The sequence below is a fragment of the Chrysemys picta genome, chromosome 2 (genome assembly GCF_011386835.1).
Source record: "Chrysemys picta bellii isolate R12L10 chromosome 2, ASM1138683v2, whole genome shotgun sequence".
In the NCBI taxonomy this organism is placed as follows: Eukaryota; Metazoa; Chordata; order Testudines; family Emydidae; genus Chrysemys; species Chrysemys picta.
Genome location: NC_088792.1, coordinates 163,217,638 through 163,231,374, shown reverse-complemented (window position 1 = coordinate 163,231,374; position 13,737 = coordinate 163,217,638). Strand labels below are relative to the sequence as shown.

The window sequence follows — 13,737 nt, the reverse complement described above, 5'->3', positions numbered from 1 at the left end:
ACCTGTTCCACTGCTTAATTATCCTTAGAGTTAGAAAGATGTTCCTAATATCCAACTTAAATCTCCTTTGCTGCAAACTATAACAATTATTTCTTGTCTTACCCTCAGTGAACATGGAGAACAATTGATCACCGTCCTCTTGATAACTTTTTTACACATTTGAAGATTTTCATAGCCCCCTCCCCCCCCAAAAAACCTCTCTCTTCTCTAGACTAAACATGTTCAGTTTTTTCAACCTTTCTTCACGGGTCACGTTTTCTAAACCTCTTATTTTTGCTGCTGTTCTCTGGACTCTCTCCAATTTGTCCACCTCTTTTCTTTTAAATGGAAGTGAGCTAAAATAAGGTATTTTACACAGAGCACCACCTAGTGGCTGAACAGTACAGTACAGTTTAACATTCCACTACACAGTGATAGCAGCGAAGCCAAGGAATGGAGCATGGAGAATGGGTCTTTTCTCTTCCCTGGAGGTGGCTGCTCAAAGACTCATAGACCCTAAGATCACAAGGGACCATTCATGATCATCTAGTCTGACCTCGTGCATGTCGCAGGCCACACAACCTTGTCCACCCACTCCTGTAGTAGACCCATAACCTCTGGCTGAGTAACTGAATACCTCAAATCATTATTTAAAGACATCAAGTTACAGAGAATCCACCATTTACACGAGTTTAAACCTACAGGTGCCTCGTGCTCCGTGCTGCAGAGGAAGGTGAAAAACTCCCAGGGTCTCTGCCAATCTGACCTGGAGGAAAATTCCTTCCCGACCCCAAATAGGATCCTCAGTTGGACCCTGGGCAGTGGGCAAGGCTCCAGGTTAAGGTTCCTGGACTGCTGCGGGGGCAAATCCGTCGCTGAATTTTACAAACATGAAATAAAGCCTGTTACAAATAGGGGCCAAAGCTCCAGCTATTGCCAAGCAGCACACAGCACAGACAACGGGTCCGGGGGGGCTGCGTGCAAAGGTGGAACAACACTCACACTTACACTGCTCCCACTCCAGACAGGTCCCCTGGCATGTGTTAAAATAGTCTCTTGGTTATGCAGGATGCCAGTCACCAAAAATGACATAAAAAACGGCTATATTGGGTCAGACCGATGATCTATCTAGCCCAGTGTCCTGTCTTCCGATAGTGGCAGGTGCCAGATGCTTCAGAGGGAATGAACAGAACAGGGCAATTATCAAGTGATCATCCCCTATTGTGCAGTCCCAGCTTCTTGCAGTCAGAGGTTTAGGGACACCCAGAGCGTGGGGTTGTGTTCCTGACGTTCTTGGCTTATTTTCATTGATGGACCTATCCTCCAGGAACGTATCTAATTCCTTTTTGAACCCAGTTATACTTTTGGCCTTCACAACATCCCCTGGCAATGAGTTCCACAGGTTGACTATGTGTTGGGTGTAGGACTTCCTTGTGTTTGTTTTAAACCTGCTGCCTGTTAATTTCATTGGGTGACTCCTGGTTCTTGTGTTAGGTGAAGGGGTAAATAACACTTCCTTCTTCTCTTTCTCCAAACCATCTATGATTTTATGGACCTCTATCATATCCCCCCTTAGTCATCTCTTTTCTAAGTTGAACAGCCCCAGTCTTTTTCATCTCTCCTCATACAGAAGCTGTTCCATTCCCTAATAATTTTTGTTGCCCTTCTCTGTACTTTTTCCAATTCGAATACATTTTTTCTGAGTTGGGTCGACCAGAACTGCAGGCAATATTCCAGGGGAGGGCGTACCATGGGTTGATATAGTGACATGATGATACTTTCTGGCATCTGAGGAAAGCTATGCCCACACTCCTTTCTTCAGGGATAGTGATGGCGTAAGAGCCTCTCCAGAGACTCAACGCAGGCCGGGAAACCCCCTTCCTTACATTGGGGTGATCCTCCCAGTTCCCTCCAGCAGCGCCACACTCAAGAATCAGGCTCCAGAGCTTTGCATTCCTCAAATCCTTCCGCAGCTGGCAGCCTATGAACACTCTGTGCAGGACAGTAAAATAATCATCATCATGATATCATTTCTTCAGCGGCCCCTGCTCCCTAGCCAGGAGCAGGTACCTCACCGTGCAGTGTGTAATGCACACACCGCTTTGCCACATTTCCAGCCTGTGGGTCTAGCCCTGCAAACTTGCATGGCCAAAGGTAGCCCTCATTGAAGCAGACATTCTGCTGTGCTCAGTGGGGCTGCGTGAATGAATAAGGTTACTCATGGAGCAAGGGTCAGGCCACAGGACATTATTTCCTTCAGCAACTGCTGCATTTTCCTGATTGCTGCAGTCTTCTTCCTCCAGGAAGGCAGCTGGAAATGCAAGTCTAAAAGCCGACCCAGCATGACCAGTGTTTGTCATAGTTTAACCCGAGATGCCCTGGGTTGGAGAAAGGAGCGTGTCTGGAATATGTATTTTGGTCCCGGTGTGCCAGCTCTAGGAAGGTGTACGTCTTGTTTTGATCTTTTTTAGGAGATGCACTGTAAGTCGTCAGTGGATTAGTTTCTGGTGCACGCATGGCCAGTGGTCCATGGCCATCATTTGTACTTGTCATCAGATTTTCCTTTTTCTCCTTCAGCTGTTCAGCTGACTAAGAACGATTTCATTTTAACAGTTCTGTTCCTTTGCAGCCTTCAGTTAATTGGTTGCATTGTACTGAATTTTCTCCAGCTGTGATTAATGCCCAACTGGCAATTGCAGAAACTCCACTTTATATAATACACTTCATTACCAATAAACAACTATATAAACCTCCTGGTTTTCTGCACAAAGGCTGAACAATCCCAGAGCCCATGGTTTGGGTCAGGGAACTTTAGGAACTTCTCCTGCACAAGAAGTTACATGATCAAAGTTAACTCTTAGGAGTCCGGTTCAGAAAATTACCAGTTTAGACAACTGAAAAGGCTCTGCTCTGCCCTGGAAAATGTGCCTAAGCGGAGCAGGGAGACTGGGGTGGGTTCGTCTCCACAGTCCGCGGCAGTGAATCCCAGAACCTGGGCTGACACACCCAGGCTTGTGGGGCTTGCACAATAGCACTAAAATCAACTGTGTAGACGTGACGGCTTGGGCTCTGAAGCTCAGCCCTGTCACTAGGCTTCAGAGTCCAAACATCCCCACAGTTACGTTTCGTGCCACAGCGCGAGCCCCGAGACGTGCTGCCGTGGGCTGCAGTTCACTGCGTAGGCGTAACCGGGGTATGCACAGAGCTGGGGTGAACTCCAGAACATCATGGGGGCAGTTCACTACGGGTGAAGCTCATTCCGGTATAGAAGGGCCATGTGACACTTAAACCCTATGCTGAGGGCCTAAGCGGGATTTCAATGGTGCAAAGACCTTACCTTGGTGCTCTGCACCAGCATTAGCTCCAGCTCCACCCCACGATAGCCTGGCTCTCCAGGAAGATGTTTTGCCTCCGTAGCAGCAGCACACCCCAGAGACCGAGCCTTGCTAATGAAATCCCTGCTACTGAGCTCAGATGTTTCCTCCTCTATGTGCAGCCAGGCTCCGCACTGAGGCTGCCCACACAGACAGCGGCTTTATCCTCAGTCAATGGCCCCATTTCCACAATGTGCCCGGTCTCCGATCTGAGGGTGATGCCAGCATGTGAGCATATTTCCTATGGCCTCTCCATGTCAAGGATGAACAGACACCGTTCACGTGGCAGCCCTGGCCCCACACTCACCACTCTTCAGCCAGGGGCTGCTCACCCATGCCAGGTTTCCCTGGATTCGCTCTGCACTTTTCACAGAAGTTCAGCTCTAGTGAGGACAAAACAAAAACGTCAGCAACTCACGAAATGCTGCTGGCAGCACTGCAGGGCCCTTTTGCTGGTGGTCTGGGTGCAGAGGCCCAGGCCGGAGGGAATTCCTCTCTCACACTAGAGCCGGCCCCTCCAGATCAGGGCAGATACAGGGGGTGTCGGCCTCTTCCCTCGCTTGCCCATCAGGAGCCCAGCGCGTTCAAGGGCAAGTGGTTGGGCTTAGAGATTGCTTTCACCGCAGCCCCCTCGGTCAGGAACAGGAAGGGGCTTCTCCAGTGCACCGAACTGGCCCAGTAACCTGCGGGGGAGGTCAGATACGGTGACATTTCCCTGGCCCTAAACTGATGAGTTGTCCCTTACCCTGGAGAGCTCCAAGCACACAAAGGGAAGCTCTCTGTAGATGGGAGCCTGGCCAAGAGACCTCAAAACGTGCGCTGTTGTTTCACAAAATCCCAAGAAGGGCCTTTTCCCATTTCCTTATCTGAGATGTCAGTGTTGCCAGCTCCCAGGAGTCTCCTGAGAGTAGGCATTTTCCTAGCAGCCCCAGCGCCCGAATTCACAGGGAGAACACGAGAACGTCAGCCTTCCTTTAAAAAATAAAGTACGTTTCTAGCCTTCCTGGTTGCAGAGAGAAACCTGAAAACATGACCCCTGATGGCTCCAACAGCAGGAGGTAAACAAACAGACCCCCAACATTTTATCTCAGGATTGTGGGGGGCTGATTTGGGATTTCTGAGCTCCGGAGGGATACTGGACACTGCATCTGATCCTCTGCCTAACCCCACCCACCTGCAGGTGCTGGTGCAGCCCAGATGCCAGCACAGCTGTTGCTATGGTGATGCTGTTATCTGTGGATAATGGGGAACAAAAGTCTCTGATTTTCCCAGTAGGTGCAGGGGATTTGGGTACCATGCAGTCAAACCAGAGACCTGACACGAGGTCAGAGCTGAGCTGCTGTCATTTAAATGCTGATGAAAGGAGTCCTTCATCTAAGCAGCAGGGCTGAATGGGGAGAGCACATGAGAAATCAGCGACGGGTTGCTTTGATTCTGGGAGGATTGTTGGTGTGGGAGCTGCCAGCACTGGCCGCACGTTTACCAGGCAGGCTTCCTCCAATGCTCTGCCATTCAGATCAGTGGGGACCTGAAAGGACCCATTAGCTGAGCCCCAATGACCCCACAGCTGAGACTGCCAATTGTAAGTGTGGTGCCAATGTACTAGTCCATAGCGTTCAATAGATTTATGACAGCTGCAGAGGTGAGACCTAAGTTCCGCCTAAGCTGCACAGCAGCGCAGCTGCCTACTAAGCTCCGCGCAGGGGCTCAGGGCTGCGGCGGGGAGAGGCGCCTCTCCCTGCTGATCCCAGCATGGACCTGCTGCGCCTCTCCCCACCGGCCCCAGCATGGACCTGCCCTGGACTTGCCCCGGCTAGGGGAGAGACGCCCCTCCCCCCGGCCCCAACCCAGCCCTGGGCATGGATATGCTGCAGCCCGGGAAGAGGCAGCTCTCCCCCTCCCAGCCCAGGTGCTGCTGCAGGGAGAGAGAGCTGGGGGGAGTCCTCTCTCCACACCGTAGCCCCCAAGCAGCCTGCACTCCAAACCCTCAACCCCGGCCCCTGCACCACCAGTCAGAGTCCTCACCCCCCTGCACCCCAAACCTCTGCCCCATCCCTAAGCCCCCCATCCCTGCCCCCCCCCCGAGCCCTCACTCCTCCCCCCCCACACACCTCAATCCTCTGCCCCACCCCCACCACATGAATTTTGTTATGTGCACCAACAGGGAGGTGACACACATCACCTCCCTATTGGTGCACATAAGAAAATTCATTCTGCACATGGGTGGGAAAAATTAGAGGGAACACTGGGTGAGACTCCTAAACTCAGTTCTCAGACAGTTGCAGACCAGATTTGGACTCTGTTCCCTGGCCAGTCCTTGGCTCCGATAATGGCTTTTGATAGTACTGACTTGCCAGTTTCAGATATAGAACCGAAAGAACAGAGAACCAACATATGGCCAAAGGTGAAACTCAGGACACAGCAGGTTATAGCACTGAGGGGATCGGAGATGCTTTAGATCAAGACAGTATTTGGTCCTGCCATGAGGGCAGGGGACTAGACTCGATGACCTCTCGAGGTCCCTTCCAGTCCTAGAATCTATGAAAAAAATATTCGTCCATAACTGGTTATTACATAAATCACCCAAGGTGCACAATACACCTCTACCCCTATATAACGCTGTCCTCGGGAGCCAAAAAATCTTACCGCGTTATAGGTGAAAGCGCGTTATATCAAACTTGCTTTGATCTGCCAGAGTGCGCAGGCCCGCCCCCTGGAGCACTGCTTTACCACGTTATATCCGAATTTGTGTTATATCGGGTCACGTTATATCGGGGTAGAGGTGTACATTCAAACCATTCAATTTAAACAGTTGTGTGAGGATATATTTACTTTACAGTGGGTGAGGGGCTTCACAGAACAAACAGGAAAAGGCTGGATTTTTGTGCCATGTTCCTGTATTTATCATCAGGCGGGGTTTTTTTCTGTTTTAAAATGGGTACCTTTATCATAGTAGAATCATTTATTAAAAGCATGTAAATAAACATGGTCTTTATCGCTCCATTGCAAAAAAAGCAAACCTTTGGGAATGGTCTTAGAAGAGAATTATTCACAGGAGGAAAAAGCTATTCAAGTGACAGGTGCTATAGAAAGCACTGGATAGACAGTTACATAGAAGGTTTCATAACAAAATTTCCTGACTTCTGTTGCGACACCAAAGAGATGAATGTTGGATAACTCCTGTCTGCCACTCACCTACAGATGGTAGAGAGAAAATTTAAGGAAAGGCTTAATATAGTTCTTTCACTGACAATCTGCCTAGTCTAGATAAGCAGCATGGACCTAGGAAAGAGTGAGTAATGGAAAGATTCAGAAGGCTACTAGGAAACAAGAATAAAGATGGAAAAAAAGACCACAAATGTATCTCATGGAAAACATTCTGCAAGCAGGAAGGGGAGAAGGAATAAGACAAAGAAAATCAGGGGAATAAAGAGATATGACTTAAGGGAGGGAAAGGTTAAAAAGTCAGGAAACGAGAGATGGCCATTGGTTCATAGCCTGCAGTGAAATTACTGTGTGTTCTGATACTCTTACACGGTAGATGAGGTTGGGCTGGGTCACTGCTTGGATGGGAGACCTCAAAAGAACTCCTAGGAGCTGCAAGAAGAACAATGTTTTGGTGATTCAGCAAGGAGCACTGTGCCCTGTGAGGCTGTGCCCTGCCTTGGTGCTTTCAGAGATGTAAAACTAGGGTCCTGCCCACCTGCTGTCCCGAAGATCCCATTTTCTATTGTGTAAGAGCAGGGATATCAGTCCCAATGGCGTGGAAAAATTCCAGCTCAGATGCATTGCTAATTTACCCCCAGCAATCCTCACTTCCTGCCCTGAGGTGCTGTTGACATTAAACAACTGCTGTGACCCACCCCAGATGTGGGTGAAATGACCCCCCTGTGTAACATATGGAAGCATTCTGCCACTGTTTGCTGGGCAGAAGGCAAGAAGGCGCTAGAAGAGTCCAACAGGCTAGGATAGATTGAGGTCTTTGCTGTGTTTTGGTTCATCCTGGAAAGGGAATAATTCTTCAACAGCTTCATCAGTCCTGTTGTTCTTACCAGCATCCTGCAAATCCAGTCCACATTGGATAGGCTACTGGTAACATGGGCTTTGTCGTGAAGGATGGAGGAATCACAGAAATGTAGGACTGTAAGAGACCTCGAGAGGTCATCTAATCCAGTCCCCTGCACTGAGGCAGGACTAAGTATTATCTAGACCATCCCTGACAGGTGTTTGTCTAACCTGCTCTTAAAAATCTACAATGACGGAGATTCCACAGCCTCCCTAGGCAATTTATTCCAGTGCTTAACCACCCTGACAGTTAGGAGGTTTTTCCTAATGTCCAACCTAAACCTCCCTTGCTGCAATTTAAGCCCATTGCTTCTTGACCTATCCTCAGTGGATAAGGAGAACAATTTATCATCCTCCTCTTTATAACAACCTTTTATGTACTTGAAGACTATGATCATGTCTTCCCCCCTGCTCAATCTTCTCTTTCCAGACTAAATAAACCCATTTCTTTCCATCATTCCTCGTAGATCATGTTTTCTAGAGCTCTAATAATTGTTGTTGCTCTCCTCTGGACATTCTTCAGTTTGTCCACTTCTTTCCTGAACTGGACACAAAACTCTACTTGAGGCCCTATCAGTGCTAAGTAGAGTGGAAGAATTACTTCTTGTGTCTTGCTTACAACGTTCTTGCTAATACATCCCAGAATGATGTTTGCTTTTTTTGCAACTGTATTATATTGTTGACTCAGGTTTAATTTGTGATCCACTATAATCCACAGATCCTTTTCTGCAGTACTCCTTCCTAAGCAGTCATTTTCAATTTTGTTTTTGTGCAGTTGATTATTACTTCCTACGTGTAGTACTTTGCATTTGTCTTTACTGAATTTCATTCTGTTTATTTCAGACCAGTTCTCCAGTTTGTCCAAATCATTTTGAATTCTAATCCTGTCCTACAAAGCACTTGCAACCCCTTCCAACTTGGTATCATCCACAAACATTATGAGTGTACTCTATGCCATTAACCAAACATTTATGAAGATATTGAATAGAACCAGACCAAGGACAGATCCGTGTGGGAGCCCACTCGACATGTCTTTCCAGCTTGATTTTGAATCTCTGAACCGACTACTCTCTCAGTGTGCTTTTCAAACCAGTTGTGTACCAACCTTATAGTTGGTTCGTCTAGGCTATATTTCTCTAGTTTGTTTATGAGAAGGTCATGTGAGGCAGTATCAAAAGCTTTACTAAAAAGTCAAGATATATCACATCTACTGCTCCCCCGTCCCTCCATCCACAAGGCTTGTTACCCTGTCAAAGAAGGGTATTAGGCTGGCTTGACAAGATTTGTTCTTGACAAATCCACGTTGACTTTTACGTATCGCCTTAGACTTGCTTCCCATGGAAACTTACCTACCAATTCTATGAGTTTGCTAAAGTCTGCCTTCTTCAAGTCCATTGTTTTCCCTCCTACCATTCCTTAGAATCATGAACTCTTCTCATTTCATGATCATTTCACCCATGCTGCCTTCTGCCTTCAAATTCTCAACCAGTTCCTCCCTGTTTGTCAGAATCTAATCTAGAACAGCATTTCCCTTAACTACTGTCTCCAATGCATTGCACAAACTTGTTGGATAATCTGGGCTCTGCTGTATTATTTTCCCATCAGAGGTCTGGGCAGTTGAATTCCCTCATCACCACCAAATCCTGTGTTTTGGATTATTTTGACAGTTTAAAAAAAAAGCCCCAACCACCTTTGCTTCCTGGTTAGGTGGTCTATAGAAGACATCTACCATGATATCACCCTTGTCTTTTACCCTTTCAGCAGGTCTGCATCCCACTCCTATCTCAACCTCAGGGCAAGAGTTTACATCTTTGATATACAAAACAATATCTCCTCCATTTTTTCCCTGCCTGTCCTTCCTGAACAAGCTGTATATCCCCACAGGCGCCAATTTTTCAAAGTGCCGGGGGGTGCTTGACCCCTGGCTTCGCCCCCACTCCATCCCTTCCCCCAAAGCCCCACCCTGCCCCGCCTCTTCCCGCCCCACCCTGCCCCACCTCTTCCCACCCAGTTCCACCCCCCTCCCCCGAGCGCGCCACATCCTTGCGCCTCCCTGTTCGTGGTGGACGGGAGGCGGAAGCACTGATCCGCGGGGCCCGCCAATGGGCAGAGGTGCTGAGGGGGTGGGGGAAGCTGATAGTGGGGTTGCTGGTGGGTGCTCAGCACCCACCATTTATTCCCCATGGGTGCTCCGGGGTCAGCGCCTATGCCCTTCTATACCAATACACCAGACATATGAATTATCCCACCAAGTTTCTGTAAAGTCAATTATGTTGTAATTGTTATTATTCACTAGTATTTCTAGTTCTTCCTGTTTGTTCCCCATACTTAATTTTTTAAGCTACTTTTCAGTGTATCTATTGGGAACGTTAGAAGCAATAACCACTAGAGGGCTCCTGAGGATGGCTTTTCAAATGAAGGTGACTGAGTTTAACACTTTGGCCCCCTCTTCCCGCCACCCACTATAACGATCGCTACAGGCATGTCTGGGATGCAGAGTACATGAGAGGAACAAGTTATTCCTCTTACGGTATAGCCAGCACTAGCCAATGGGTGTGAGGGGAAAGGCTTCAACACTCGTGTATGATTTCCTGCTTTGAGAACCTTTATCTAACTGGATAATTTACACCAGTCAGAAAGCTCAAAGCAACTGCAATCACCGCAGAACTCCCTTCTCAGAGTGAGTTTAATTTAAAGTGAAAAGCGCTGGTTTGGCAACCCCGGAGAGTGAATTCCTCCATTTATCCAGGCAAGAGCGGTACCAGCTTCACCACCGCGCTGCCGGTGCCTGACCTTGATGGACCACCTTGGGGAGTGAGATGGAAGCTCAGGCTGCAGGAACTCTCCGCTGAGACTGCCAGCTGGGGGCGTTTGGGGGTGGATAACTGCCCAAGATGTCTAAGAGCAACAAATCGCCACTCCCAGAGGCGGCTCTATGTATTTTGCCGCCCCAAGCACAGCAGTCAGGTGGCTTTCAGCGGCATGCCTGCAGGAGGTCCGCCGGTCCCACGCCTTCGGCGTACCTGCCGCCGACTTGCCGCCAAAGCCACGGGACCGGCGGACCTCCCGCAGGCGCGCCGCCGAAAGCCACCTGCCTGCCACCCTCACGGTGACTGGCAGGCCGCCCCCCGTGGCTTGCGGCCCCTGGCCACACCTAGGGCACCCAACTGCTTCCAGGCTGGAATGCCTTTCATTCATTTCCTCCCTGCACCAGACTGGCATCCTGAGCTACAGGCAAATCCCATCACCGAAACTCTCAAACAACCTATGTTCTAAGCACAACAGTCTAAACCTCTGCACAGTCCATTCCTGCGTTTTAGATCCTTACCCAAAATTTTCTACCCTGGTCCTTTCAGCCTATAATTAGGCCTATTACTAAGCACCTCCTCAAGAGCGGAGTTGTGTTGTAACCATAGTTCCATAACATTTTGCCGTTGCTAGGAAATGTGCAGGGGCAAGCAGCTCTGACGAAGCCCTGAGGAATTCTGTAAAGGAGTGCAGGAGGGGAGTGCTGTTCCTGCTATGCTGACAGCTGTGTTCAGGGGCATCCATATCTAACCCTCGCCCCGTCCCAATAGGATGGGATGCTGCTTTCGCAAATATCTGACGTTTGCCAGCCAAGATCTCTAAAAGGGAATGACTATTCTGCGTGTGACGTGACCTCTGCATCTATTTCTTTGATGATAATTTCTGGCTGCAGAGAAAATGGCAAATAGAAGCCACAGCTGTTTTCTAGGTACAATGCTGTGGTGCATTTCAGCTGTCACAGCAGTTCTCAAACTTTAGCAACCTGAGGACCCCCATTTTGATTTAAAAATTTTTGCAGACCCCCAGCCCCACTCTCAGCCCCAGGCCAAGCCCCCACTCCACCCCTTTCCCCAAAGCCCCACTTTTTAAGCTACTTTTCAGTGTATCTATTGGGAACGTTAGAAGCAATAACCACTAGAGGGCTCCTGAGGATGGCTTTTCAAATGAAGGTGACTGAGTTTAACACTTTGGCCCCCTCTTCCCGCCACCCCTTCCCACCTCTGCCCCACTTCTTTCCGCCCCCCCCCTCCCCAGTGTGCCCCGTCCCTGCTCCTCCCTCTCGGCGCCTCCTGCATGCCGCTGAACAGCTGTGCCGTGGCGTGCAGTAGGCGCTGGGAGGGAGAGGGAGGAGTTGATCAGCCAGGCCGATGGCCCTGGACATGACTCGCAGACCCAGTGAGAAACCCTGAGCTATCACAAATGGCACCATGGGATGCATGGCTTCCCTTTCACTACCAACTGCCTCCATATGGAGGGAATGCCTAAGAGAGGCAGAGATTATTCTCCAAGGGCTATGCAGCCATTGAGATTGCCAACATGAGACATCAGATGGTAACAAGGACTCTTTATCACAACTGATCTGGACATATTAATGGAGGTAGAAGGTTCCATCTCCCATCCTTAGTCCCTTGGACTATCTGCTTCCCTTACTCTTAGCTTTATACTAGTTCAGTAATTGCTAAATACTGACAAGGCATACCAACAAAGCCAGTTCATCATTTGGCAGTCTATCAGGCAGAGTCTGGCAGCAACACAGTATTAAGCGTCAAACCAAGTGCTTTCCAACTTGTTGTAGGGTGTGAAACCTGGACCTGCTACAGGCATCACATTCAGCTTCTAGATAAGTTCCACTTACAACATCTGCATGCCATACTCTGCATCACATAGCAAGATAAAGTTACCAATAATGAGGTTCTGGAACGTAGTCACTCTGCAGGGACTCAAGCCATGCTCATCACATCACAGTTACACTGGGCTGGACGTGTGCTGAACAACAAATTCAGTATCTGCCTTAGTCTCGCAATTGGCTGGTTGATACAATTACATGAAAATATCAAGCGCAGAGAGAGATTTGGAGAAGAAGCAAAATCTTGGCTGGAGGTTTTAAGACGCACAACTGAGGCTTCAGATTCAGTGAAAACTGATGTGTGCCTACTTTTCATGCTGCTCCACAGAATATGAGAACAGAAGGTCACTGGCTTAAATTAATGGCAGGTAAATTTAGACCAGATACTAGGAAATACTCTTTTATGCAGCATGTAGCCATCCTGCAGGACTCCCTGCCACGGGAGTGAAGCATCGTATTACAGCGGAAATGCTAAAAAGGGACCGGGGATAAGGTAACAACAACCCGTGTCATTTTGATGGGTAAGATAAGGGTAATCAAATCACATGCTCCAGGATAGAAGCCACCAGAGGGCAGGAAGGAATCCTACACTTGATGTACAGCATTACACAATTGTTCTAGTATATATTATGGCAGTTTGCCACTTTCCTCTGAGTTGTCAGGGTTAGGCCATTGCCAAGGGAGGATGAAGAACCTGAAGGACAGGTCTGCTCTTCTGTGGGAAAGTTTGTGTGTTTCCGCAATGCGTATGAAAGACGCATTCTAAACATGGACCATTTGACTCTGAGAAATCTAATGAATACTGCCCTGGAATTCGAGGTAGGCAGAATGCAATTTCCTTCCTTCTAAACTCGTTATCGCCATGCCCTCGTTGCCAGGAGACGGCGGGAATCTTAACTCCATGGGGCATACACGATGCCCAGGAGAACCCAGAAAGGATATTCTCTGTGGCCTTGAGGAGGTACAAATGAAATGTTTCAGCCCATTGTTACTGGTCACTGCTCCTTGAGGTGACATTTGCCAATTGTCAAGGTCCTATCGAGAGATCATTTTGCACAAAATGAATAGGTGACCACTGCCAAGTGTTGTCAGCCCAAAAGGCCATCAACCAAGAAACAAACCAAGGGTAGATTCTAAATATCTTCTCCCACCATTCTGATACCAAGACATTTAAAAAATAATCACTACTGTTTATGTAGGACCTACATAACAAATGAATGTGCCTGCTGCTTCTGTTGCTAAAGTTCACATACACAACTCACCCTGTGCTGACATTGCTAGTGATGGGATTAGAAGATGCAGTGTGGTCCAATGGTGAGGATACAGCACTGGGATTCAGGAGAACTGGGTTCAAATCCTGGTTCTACCACTGAGCTGTTGCATGAACCTGGGCAATGCTCTTTGTCTCTCTATACCTGTTTCTCCTCCCAACCTTTGTCTGCTAAGAATTAAGCTCTTCATGGCAGGAACTGTACCTTACTCTATATCTGTACAGCCCCTAGCCCAATGTGGTCGTGATCCACTTAAGGTCTCTAGGTGGTTACTGTAACACAAACTGTACATTAACCTCATCCTAACCGCAGAGGGGAACAGAATATAAGGATTTCGGTTAGAAATCACTGGTTCACAAATGGATGAAGGACAACAGCAGCAGTGCCAGGGAAC

The 13,737-nt window shown here is 48.4% G+C and overlaps 1 protein-coding gene across 16 annotated transcripts in view; it reads right to left on the bottom strand.

Annotated features, from left to right (window-relative positions):
- Nucleotides 1-13,737, bottom strand: part of TACC1 (transforming acidic coiled-coil containing protein 1) — an 87,755-nt gene that overhangs the window by 57,322 nt on the left and 16,696 nt on the right. Inside the window, exon 1 of one of the 16 annotated variants that reach the window (XM_065584704.1) lies at nt 3,317-3,736. The exons of the other annotated variants lie outside the window; for them this stretch is intronic. The gene's annotated coding sequence lies outside the window, so the exon portion shown is untranslated. Of the gene's footprint in view, nt 1-3,316; nt 3,737-13,737 lie in introns of those variants that run through there. 16 annotated transcript variants of the gene reach the window in all.